At 34.9% G+C, this 12,750-nt stretch overlaps 1 non-coding gene across 1 annotated transcript; it reads left to right on the forward strand.

The window, feature by feature from the left end:
* Window positions 1-10,859: 10,859 nt before the first annotated feature.
* On the forward strand, window positions 10,860-10,966 carry LOC141635713 (small nucleolar RNA R71). The gene has a single exon (XR_012540379.1). It is a non-coding gene; the product is annotated as a small nucleolar RNA R71 (small nucleolar RNA).
* Window positions 10,967-12,750: the final 1,784 nt, after the last annotated feature.

A 12,750-nucleotide genomic window follows, 5' to 3' on the forward strand; every position in this document is an offset into this window, starting at 1 on the left:
ATCATCATAAATGTCCCAAATAGGGGGGCCAAGTTCATCATAACTCTCCTCCCCACACTTGTCATATTGCAAGGAGTCTTCATAAGTATCCCAAATGAGAGGGCCAAGTTCATCTTCATGTTGGAATATGTGTCCTCCGACAATAATGCGATCACAACTGTTGATCATAATGATCACATGTTTAAGTCTCATTTTAAAGAATACAATTGGGAAGTAATATTTTATCACAATCGGTCCACACATATCGGTAATGATTGGCTGACTAGAGTTTGACATTACTGTCGTGAGACGGTGGTGACCAGTTGATCCCCTTAAGTCATACCTAAAGGGTAACACTCTTAATTGATCATTTAATTGATCGTATGACGATACGGGTCAATTAAATTACTTAAAATTGACGGACGATTTTGGAAGTAATATTTACGTGTCTCATTGAAATTTGATTAAATAAGATACGGTCTAAGTAATCGAATTGTTTTATTACTTGGATGAAATTATTGTTTAAAGAAACAATTGCATTTGAATGAATAATTTATTGTAAATACAAGATGTTGTGATTTATATTTGGTAAAATATTTTGGTACAAGTAATTACGAATTACTAAGTCGATTTTTGTATATGACGTATTTTTATTCATGCGTTGATTTTTAATATGTTAAAAATACATAACAATTTTATGTGACATATGACATGTGACATATGACAAATTGACAAATTGACAAAGATAAAATGGAGTCCATTTTATCCATGTAAACCGAAATAATGGGAGGATTAGGAAAATATTAGGTTAATTATGTTAGTGGTAAGCATAATGATTTACCTAAAAACTAGCCATGCAAACCTAGTGGTCATTGTGAAGAACACTTTGTTCATGCATTGGCTCTCTTCCCTTCCCCATTCCACCCGGTTTTTGAGAGAAGAAAACCATGGGTTTTTCTCCTCATTTTACCTAATATTCACTACCTAAAACATTTTAGATTATTCATTCATTATTCATCTAAAATTAGAGTTTTAGAAAGATAAAATTCTTCCTTCTCTTCCTTCTCTCTAAACCGAAATAATAGAGAGTCCAATAATATTTTTGGGTCAATTTTAATACAAAATTAGTATTATTCTAGTAATAATAATATTAATAATATTAATTTTATTAAGTTGTTATCTTGAGTATAATACTTTTGGGAGGGATTCTCATCTTGAATCCTTGTTCATCCACTAAGGAAAGCTCAAGAACAAGAGAGTAGGAGAACTCTCTTGTGCCCATATAAACCGAAATATCAATGTGAGATGATGATTTCTTCTTTATTTATTTTGTAGTTTGCATGCATAAGATCACCTTTTAATTTTATGACTAAATTAAAATTATAACATATATGAATATGTTGAGTATAGAGATCTAGATTTCTAACAAGCGGTATCAAGAGCCTTGGTTGTTTGCATGCAAATCGGTTATAATTTTTCCGAGTTATACGATTAACATATAAAACTTATAAATTTGTGTTATTATGATATATCACGAAATAAATTATGCATGTTAAATTTTCTGGTCCTAAAATGTTTTTAGGATATTTTGGTTAATTTATGGAGTTTTATTGTTCATCTTATATAACAATGGCATTAAAAATATGATTTTATGATTAAAATGTCATTTTCGGACTAAAATTAGCTAAACTTCGAATTTTCCAGTGATTTTTGGATATGTTATCACATATATTATTTTGAGATGGCCTGTAAATTTTCATAATTGTTGGAGTTCTTATGCTCGAAATATGGATTTTTCATGTTTAAAATCGGATTTAGAAGAAAAATAGGTTAATATGAGATAAATTTCAAATCTGGTCATAGAAATTTAGTATGTTGTCACATGAAATTTTACAAGATGTGTGTAAAATAATAGGCTATATTGAAGTCTTCATGCATGATTTATGAATTTTTTTAATGAAAAATAGCATAAATAGTGACTTAATTAGTGAATAATTGCTAAAACATACTCTATGACTAAGGAAAAATGTCACATGTTGCATTTTATTATCTTTTTCAGATATAAAATTGAAAAGTTGATGAATATAATTTTTCTCATGTTTTTATGATTTTTATTGATAAATCCAATAAACCGCAACATAGTTTTTCCGATAATTTTACGAAATTTTAACCTAAGTTTTTGAACATTATGAGTGTCACGGTATTTTTCCAGAATGTTCATAAGTTTAAATTTCAAATTTTGAATTTATTTGGATTTTTGTGATTTATTTGAAGTTTATAGCTTTTTTATTATTATAATTTTAGGTTCATTAATGAACAATTTTAGAAATATGAGTTAATTATGGTCAAATAGTTAGTGGAGACTAATTTTGAGTCCTAAGAGGTTAGGGTAATTAACTTATGCATAAATATGAATTTATGTATTTTATTGTGATTTTAAAAAGTTGAATCACGCAAATCCGTAAAAACCGTTAAATATGCGATATTGGCTACTTAAAGGCGATTTAGCATAAAATTGGACATGTTCATACATATTATAATGCTGAATTTTATTTATGATTGTCATAATTTTATTTTATGTAATTTTTGAATTATGTAATTTTACTTAGTATGGCCTTAGTTTTTTAATTGATATTACCCGAAATGTATGGGAATATCGATTCGGTTGTAATTTATTGTGATCTCGTATCACCGTTTTGTAATTTAATAGATTTATTTTATTTTAATTACAAATGTATAATAGAAAATTATGTAATTTGTTATGTAATTTATTTATTCCGGATTTCCTTCAAGACGGTGTCATTCAAGAAGGCGATACATAAAGACGGTGTTCCCTCGAGATGCGTGCCATAACCGAAGTTCAAGGGACCAATGGAGTTGGTTTCCGAATTTGTAATAGTTAACTAGATTTTCTATTTTTAGGAAGGCCATACAAGGATTTTTTTATGCTTTGCATTTTATTTATATGTCGCATGCATCGCTAAATCGCCATAACTAAAACATGCATCATCTTTTAATCGAGTTTATCGACCGTGTCAATTAGAATTATCGTAGTTCACCGCTTTAGTTCACTTAAAACGTGATAGTTAATAAATTGACATGACCTCTCGCTAAAACAATCAATTGAGACATTGCCTTACCAAATAGTAGAAACCATGAAAACCTATTTCGCGAGGGAGTGCACTCTGCCCTACCGGGGTATAAAACTTATTACGTGGGTGATAAATGTCTATCCACCGAATTCATGTTGATAAGGGATGAATCGGCCCTACCGTGCCCAAGTTGATGTGGATTTGGATCATGGACACATTTATTCGAAATTTGGATTGAGCTCAACGGAAGTATTCGTGACCGTAGTCGCATGTGTTCCGGGCTATAGATAAACATTAGAGTAATTTTATCGACCAAGAGTTCTAAAAGTAGAATCGATTAAGCGTTAATCCACCGAGTTATATCGATAAGGGATGAATCGGCCCTACCGTGCCTAAGTCGATATGAATTTGGGTCTTGGAATCATTTATCTAAGTTGGGTAGAGGTCACTAGATAAATGCAATAAAACTTGTTTAAACTTATTTTTACGAGTATTATTATTATTAAAACGACATATGTTTTATTCCTTCTATTTTGTTTTGTAGACCGCTCTTATTTCTCATAACAAATGGTAAATCCAAACACCAACGCTACGCCTCTCACTAATACTTCATGGATCGATGTAAACTTGAAAAGAATGGGTCAAATTTCTCCGATTGGGATGCCCAACTCAAACTAGCCGCCCAAGGTGACGACAAGCTTCGTTACCTTACCGAGGCCTCTCCACCCGAACCTAATACTAGGTCGACTGCCGCCACAAGGGAAGCATATGAGGCTTACCATAAGGAGTCCGCCGCAATGAAAAACGTGTTGATCTTTGCGATGGAGGCGGATCTCCAAAGGAGAGCCTTTAAGATGGGCACCGCTAATGAGATTTACTCCAAGCTTGTGACAATGTTTTCACAAACTCCGTGGATCGTCCAATATGAGGCGGCCGCGGCATTCTTTGATCTCGACTTCAAAGAGGGCCAAAAGGTTAGCCCTCATGTGCTCAAATTAATGGAGCTAGTCGAGACCTTGAAAATTCAAAAGGTTGAAATCCCCAAAGAACTCATTGTAGATAGGATTCTACACTCCTTATCCAAAGTCAAGGCATATGTTCAATTCCGGGTGAATTTTAACATGCAAGACAAGGACGTGTCTCTTGAAGAGTTGCACAAGTTACTTGTGCAAGCCGAAAGGGACATGGGGTTAAATGTGAACCCACCAAAAGATGTGCTTAACATAAGCACCAAAAGCAAAGGGAAGTTAAAAAAGAATGAGAAGAAGGGTAAGAAGCAAGCTCCCACTTTCGCCAAAGCTAAGACTTATGAAGCTAGCACCTCCAAGATCAAGAAGGGTCCTCTTGATAAATGCCATTATTGTAATGGTGTTGGACATTGGAAAAAAAATTGTTCCAAATACCTTGGTGATATTAAGGCTGGAAAAGATCACTCCAGTAGGTAAATGACTATCCTTTATTTTATGTTTCTAATTCAACTATGGCATTGTGATACAAAGTTGTGATAATGTATCCCCTTTTTATTGTAAATAGGGCCTCCACCAAGCAAGGACAAGGGAAAAGAAAAGCAAGCTTGAGAAACCATCGAGAAGCTAGGAATAGCTTCCATGAAGCTTCGCTTTTTATTGTCTTATTTTAATTATGTTTTGGATTTTAGAACCTTTTGATTTCCGTGTTTGACATGGAAATGTATTTTGGATAATTGGTTGTATTTTGGATAATGGTGGCTTGGTTTGCAACCCAAGTTACCCGTTTTATCATTTTTATCCTTGTTCTAAAATTCGTCTATACATGCTTGCTCATAGAAACATATGATTATGCACTTAAAGTGATCTAATTAATAACTATAATGATGGGATTCATTATATAACCACAAGCTAAAGACTTGTGTATGATCATTTACAAAGTGATATTAAGTTAATGAACTCTCTTAAAGGAAAGTTAATCACTAAGTACACTTACAAAATCTAAAGCAATTAGTCAACCTATGAGATAGTCCTCCTTATACTTCAAAAATCATTATCTGTGTCTCATATACTATATTTGAATCTCTAGTGTATTTATTCTAAAGATAGAGTGGGAGAAAAATGAGGACACAACACCAAGATAAATCTATGTACTTGTGTAAATGAGATCTACGTAAGGGAGAATGATTTGAATAAAGGTATATCTATTTATATAGTATGTCCAATAGATGAGATCTATGGTCTCGAATAGATCTACATGACAAAAGAGACCAAGTGAAGTAATCAAGAGAATGTTTTCTCAAGATAACTACACGAGGAGACCAAAAGAAAGTTTTGGAAGAAAATGACTAATGTAAAGTCTTAACAAGAGCTTTGACTAGTTTATGATAAATTTTGACCAATAGTTTCAACATTGATATTTACTTAAGAGCCTAAATGAATCAAAGTTACATCCTAGAAAATAAATGAGATTTATGACTAGAGGTTGCAAGGATTGATATACCGATATCCTTAATAGCTAAGTTAAGTATTAACCACGCAAATATCATTACTTAACCTCATTATGAAAATGAAATGGTTAAACCTCCTTCCGAAAAGGGTATTTTGAAGGACATGTATTAGATATTATTTATATTTAAACAATGACATTGCTACGCATCATTATGATATGAATGAGTTAGAGATTAAAATCTCTTTCTATAAGGTTAAGATGAGACCACTTCAAAATAAGTATTTTGAAAGGATATGATGGGAACATATATGGTTTTATCTTAAATAACTTAAACACAGCAATATATATTTCAATTCTTGAAATGTCTCAATTGAGGAGTCAATTGCGAATTATGTGGAATTAAGTGGGAGTTGGAAGTTATCATGTGTAGACATGGAATTTAGTGGGAGCAATCATCTTGTAAAATTTATAACTCATCACTCATTGAAGAATGACGGGCTAATACCTTCCTTCACAAAGGAGTATTTGAGTTTTCAATTCTGGATGAAAATGGACTATGATGAATCCAATCACATCATGAGATGTTGGATAAGTATAGAGAAATACACATCGAATCAATAAGTAACGTAGGTTATTCATGTAAATGAAAATGGAAAGGCCATTAGCAGTCATGGTCGTTCCTTGAACCTAAGAATAGTTGATGACATGATTAAAGGTTACTAATGTTTCCGCCATTAGAATAATCATGCACATGTCCAAAATATATCATATGCATAAGAGCATGATGGATCGTTGGCAAGCCATACATGAAACGTCATAAATTCTCGAGGAGAATTTGATGAGCGATTTCAGTTTGACAAGAAGACTCTGTTGTGTGTCAAGAGGTTGCACATATTGCAGTTCGAACACATGTAAGGATTTATGAAAATCCTAAGCTCTTAAGCTAAAAGGAGAAATAGGAAGTTTGGAAAGATACTTAGTTGAATAAGAAGTTACTCAAAACTAGTTTTTCCTATAATGCTAGGACTTGTGAGAAGTGCTAGGCTAATCATCTTGACAATTGTTGTAAGATTCTACAAAACATATACCTAGTGCATTGTGTGTGGGTAGAGTACTTGATCGATAAGTTATATCATTCACCACAAATTCGTTTGTTATGTGATAATCGACAAGGAAGTTCTCTCAAGATAAAGAACCAAAACCGAGGTTGGGAACCTAGATGTGTACTTGGTAAGGTTCATGCTATGAGAAGATAACATGAACGTAAAGGAAAATGCGATTATAAGAAGTTTGAACTCATGGACACGTGGTATGTTAAACTTCTATTGCAATCAAACAAGTGTTTACACACTTACGATATGCATCACAAGGTTGTAATATGGTATTGACTACCGGAATGTGATGTCGACATTTGTCGTTTGAGTTATTATTAACTCACCTAATACTTTGTTACATCCAAACGGGTTGTAGAGACAATTGAACCCCGTTAAAGTGAACACGGATTAACATTGTATTTGCCCATAGTTACTTACATGAGGTGACGTCTCGAAGTGACTAGAGTGTGATGCGATTGATGGCAAGTTCAAGTGCCATAGAGTCATATGAGAATGACTAGTCGATCACATAGGCAGACTGTTAGGAACATTTTGTCGGGCCTTATGACCGCTTATAGAGTTTTGGCAAATTTATATAGCCTGGTCGTGGCGAGAGCTACTATAGTATTCGAATGAGTCGATTGTTTTGACTAAAGACTATTCGCCTAAGATGGCACAGTTTTAGATTAACTTTGATTTGTGTTACTACGACCTTCGTAAATGGGGTCAAATGGGCATATTTTGGGTTATGATGGCTGTGGCTAGTCGAAGGGAATGAGTGCGATAGAAATTGTCCACCCCTAGTCAGGGTTATAACAAATCTCAGGGCCACTCGAGGAGTAATGAACTGGAAATGCGTGGCCACGCTCGGAATGTATCCATGGTGGATTACTCCGGTCAATCAGTTGTTCTCCAGATCGAGGAAACCACTCTCGATATGATCACTTGTAAGTACGACCTGAACACCTTGCATTGAGTGGGAGATAGTAATAGGACAAGAAAATTGGTGACGCACACTTGTCGAGGACAAGTGGGAGATTATTGGAATATGTGTCCTCCGACAATAATGCGATCACAACTGTTGATCATAATGATCACATGTTTAAGTCTCATTTTAAAGAATACAATTGGGAAGTAATGTTTTACTGTCAACCGGTCCACAAATATCGGTAATGATTGGCTGACTAGAGTTTGACATTACTGTCGTGAGACGGTGGTGACCAGTTGATCCCCTTAGGTCATACCTAAAGGGTAACACTCTTAATTGATCATTTAATTGATCGTATGACGATACGGGTCAATTAAATTACTTAAAATTGACGGACGATTTTGGAAGTAATATTTACGTGTCTCATTGAAATTTGATTAAATAAGATACGGACTAAGTAATCGAATTGTTTTATTACTTGGATGAAATTATTGTTTAAAGAAACAATTGCATTTGAATGAATAATTTATTGTAAATACAAGATGTTGTGATTTATATTTGGTAAAATATTTTGGTACAAGTAATTACGAATTACTAAGTCAATTTTTGTATATGACGTATTTTTATTAATGCGTTGATTTTTAATATGTTAAAAATACATAACAATTTTATGTGACATATGACATGTGACATATGACAAATTGACAATTTGACAAAGATAAAATAGAGTCCATTTTATCCATGTAAACCGAAATAATGGAAAGATTAGGAAAATATTAGGTTAATTATGTTAGTGGTAAGCATAATGATTTAATTTACCTAAAAACTAGCCATGCAAACCTAGTGGTCATTGTGAAGAACACTTTGTTCATGCATTGGCCCTCTTCCCTTCCCCATTCCACCCGGTTTTTGAGAGGAGAAAACCATGGGTTTTTCTCCTCATTTTACCTAATATTCACTACCTAAAACATTTTAGATTATTCATTCATTATTCATCTAAAATTAGAGTTTTAGAAAGATAAAATTCTTCCTTCTCTTCCTTCTCTCTAAACCGAAATAATAGAGAGTCCAATAATATTTTTGGGTCAATTTTAATACAAAATTAGTATTATTCTAGTAATAATAATTTTAATTTTATTAAGTTGTTATCTTGGGTATAATACTTTTGGGAGGGATTCTCTTCTTGAATCCTTGTTCATCCTCTAAGGAAAGCTCAAGAACAAGAGAGTAGGAGAACTCTCTTGTGCCCATCTAAACCGAAATATCAATGTGAGATGATGATTTCTTCTTTATTTATTTTGTAGTTTGCATGCATAAGATCACTTTTTAATTTTATGACTAAATTAAAATTATAACATATATGAATATGTTGAGTATAGAGATCTAGATTTCTAACACTTCATTATTTGGTTCATGACCAATAAGAATTCCCAATTTTCATCATTACTCTCATTCTCAAATACATCTTCAATGATATTCACGGAACAAACGCTCTGAAATATAGGCTTGGAGGTGCTTCCCGTCAAAGAGAACTCAACTACATTCTCTCCCATGTTGAAAGAGAGCTTCCCCTTCTTCAAATAAATCACACTTCCTTCGCTTGCTATGAACGGTCTCCCAAGAATGATGGGAGTTTGGTGATCTTTCGGGATATCCATCACACCAAAATCCGTCGGAATGTAGAAATTTCCAACCTTGACCAAAATGCCTTCAAGGATACCCTTGGGATATTGAACCGATCGATCGACGAGTTGCAATGTCATGGAAGTGTAAATCATGTCACGTAAGCCTAGTTTTCTTGCAATAGGGAGAGGTAGGATGCTAATACTTACACTTAAATAACAAAGTGCTCTTTCAGTGCTTACATTACCCACCATGCAAGTATTGAAAAACTACCCGGATCTTGTAATTTCTTGGGCATGTGATTATGCAAGACGACATTACATTGACCCATCAAAGGTATTAAACCTTCTCCACCAATATCCTTCTTCTTGTTCAACACCTCTTTGAGAAATTTAGTGTAGAGTGGCTTTTGTGTTACTAACTCGATGAAAGGTAATGAAACTTCAAGCTTCTTAAGCGTATCCAAGAATTTAGAGAATTTCTTCTCTTCATTTGTTGCTCTAACTATATAAGGGAAGGGTAATGGTGGGATATAAGTCTTGTTTGACGTTGCTTTTTCCTTAGTGGCCTCAAACTCTTGGGTTTTCTTCTTTTTGTCATGGTTGCTAACTTTTTCAACCACAATTTATTCCAACACAAAGTACTCACCCTCTTTGGGTTCCCCATTCACTCTCCCTTTGGGTTTATCTAATTCTTTCCCATTTATCAAGGTACCACGTGGACTTGTTGATGAGGTAGTGGTCCATCTTTGGGCTTGGAGCCTTGAATTGGAAGGGGGTGTTACCCTCTTGTAGGATTAATAGGCCCTTGATTAGCCATATAAGAATCAAATGTCATTTGGTGGGCTTGGACATTGGAGATGTCGGACCTTAGGAGCTTGAATTGTTGATCCGCATTAGCTTCTTGTTGCAATGCCCTACTCTCCATATTTTTCAACAGTTTCTCAATGGAGGAGTTGGGGTTTGGTGGTTCAATGAATGGAGATTGGTAAGGTTGATGGAATTGTTGTTGTGGAGGTGGGTAGTTTTGTCGTGGTTGAAAGTTTTGGTTATGAGGTGGGTATCGGTTGTTGTTTCTTAGGTGAGGTGGAATGTAAGATTGGTTGTTTTGTTATGGAGGTCTTTGAAACTCGGGTTTGGGTGGAGGCAATTATTGTTGAGCTTGGAAATTTGGGTCCAAAGGTTGACCCTCATGAGAAAGCCTTGGATCTTGGTTTGGGAACGCTCGGTAGAAAGTTTCTTGGCATTGGTAAGAGAATTGCCTTGGTTGTTGATCTTGTAGAATATAACATTCTTGTAGGTAAGAGGGGCACATATCATAGGTGTGGCGTATGCCACCACAAGTCTTACATGTAGGTTGTGGGAGATAGTCTCTAGGAGGAGACCTTGGGTGGGCATGAATCCTTGGTGGAGATCTTAGTTCTTGAATATAGTAAACCTTGGAGTGATTTGGCCTCACTTCATGATCGGCATTTTCATGTTTCTTCTCCTGTAAGAGGCTATCAAACTTTTTGGATAACTCATATAATTTGAGCTTGGTATCCAACTCTAACCTAAAAGAACCTTCTCTTTTACCTTCATTTTCCCTTCCTCCATAGCTATTTTCCATTTTGGAAATGTTTTGAATCATTTCCGTGATTGCCACGCTATTCATGCTATCAAAGTCATATCCCTAAACCTTAGTTCAAGGGTTTGGAAAAAGGTTTGAGTGGTAATCCATTTGGGAATACCATGATGTGGGCAAGAAGTAAGGAGGTCCCTAAAACGCTCCCAAACCTCACTCAATGTTTCTAAATCCTTTTGCTTGAAGGTTTGAATCTCGTGTCTTATCCTTGCGGTTTTGGATGGAGGGTAGAATTTGTTAATGAATGCCTTGGAAAGACTAGCTCATGTAGTAAATGTACCTGGTTCATGAGAATTTAACCATTTCTCGCATTGTCTTTCAAAGAGAAAGGGAAGAGTATGAGTAGTAATTGCTCTTCGGTTATGCCATTATGCTTGGTTATACCAACTTTCTCCTTAAACATGACCAAATGGCCATGAGAATCTTCATTCTTTATCCCATGGAAGGTGTCTTGTTGGATGAAAGAAATGATATGGTGATGAAGCTCAAAGGTGTTTGGGGCAATTACTCCATAACTGATTGCCGAGCAAGACCGGTTAGGGTCCGGCCTATTGTAATAGCCCATTGCTTGGTTCGCTTAGTCATTTCTCACAAGGTTGTTTATGGGTGAAATTTGGGTATTTGGTTATCTAGGTGAATTGGTATCGGTGTGGTGTGAATGTAATGAATGGGTGGGTGAGTTTATTAATGAGTTAATTGGGGAATGGTTTGTTAGAATGGTAAGGGGAGTTAGGGTGGAAGAAGAGGGTGGGATGTTTAGAGAATCAATTGTGGAAGTTGGTGTATGGATGGGTGGAGATCTTCTCAAGGATGAAAGTGCCAACCGTCTTCTTGCCCGGAAAGTCTTCTCAATCTCGCGATCAAGAGGGAAAAGAGGACCGATATGGGACCTATACATACACTCAAAGAAAGATCAAATGGTCCTAATGCAATGAATGCACTAGGACAAAGGCGCCAAAAACTTGATAAGCTTTTTTTTGTAAGCCTCGTAAGAGTAACGAGTGACCGTTGTAGCATGCGAGGGTCAAACCCAAAAGACGGGATTATGGCTCTTAAATAGTTTGTTTGTTTTCTAGTTTAGTTCTAGCAAATGCTTAGGATGGATGATAAGCTAAGTGATACGACTACAACTAAGACCAAGTAAATGAAATAAGCGGTTACTAAAACGATTAAGATGACAATTAAGGAGACTAGGGTGATCAGGTTCACTTGTGTAGACAAGGGATCGAGTAATGGCATAGATTAACAAATAATTAAGGCAAATTCAAAGGTACATCTCAACCTCTCGGTGTGAGACTAAGCCAAGGTTAAGCGTAATTAAGCTCTTGCTCTAATTAGCCAAAATCCACTAATCGTCATGTATTATCTAGTTACAAGTTAAGCTCTCACCCAACAAGTCATAAGATAGTGAAAAGGACTCAAATTCTCATTTAAGCAAGTAAATTAAACAGCATTAAACATATAAATAAATGAAAGGAAGTGAAATTAAGAGAAGAAATATACTAACATTAATTAAGGGTGCAAACTTGGATTGAAATAAGGAAGATAATCTCTTCTTGTCTTCAAATTACAACCCAAAGATTAAATTTAAACTATTGAAAATGGTAGATCTTAACAAAAATAGAGAGTAATTAAACTAATATTGAAGAAAGATTATAACTTGAATTAAAGGAAAATTAAGAGAGGAAAATAAGATTAAGTAGGGTTTGTGTAAAAAAAAGAGGCTAGAATAAAATTGAGATAATCTAATTATTAATCTACTAATAATGCTAATAATAATTGGTGAAAATGGGATAAGTTCTAGTTACAAGACTAATTCTCCAAACAAAATTGATTATTCATAAAACAAAAGGGGAGGGGGTATTTATACAAACAAGACAACAACCAAGGAGAAAAACGCAGGGGTGGTGCCAGCCGGGTTGTCGGCTGCCGCCTTGGCCACCGGCGCCGAGTAACCTTAAGCAAGGGGAAGGTAGTGAGGGCAATGGTGTGG

Source organism: Silene latifolia, chromosome Y (assembly GCF_048544455.1).
Source record: "Silene latifolia isolate original U9 population chromosome Y, ASM4854445v1, whole genome shotgun sequence".
NCBI classification, from domain to species: domain Eukaryota; kingdom Viridiplantae; phylum Streptophyta; class Magnoliopsida; order Caryophyllales; family Caryophyllaceae; genus Silene; species Silene latifolia.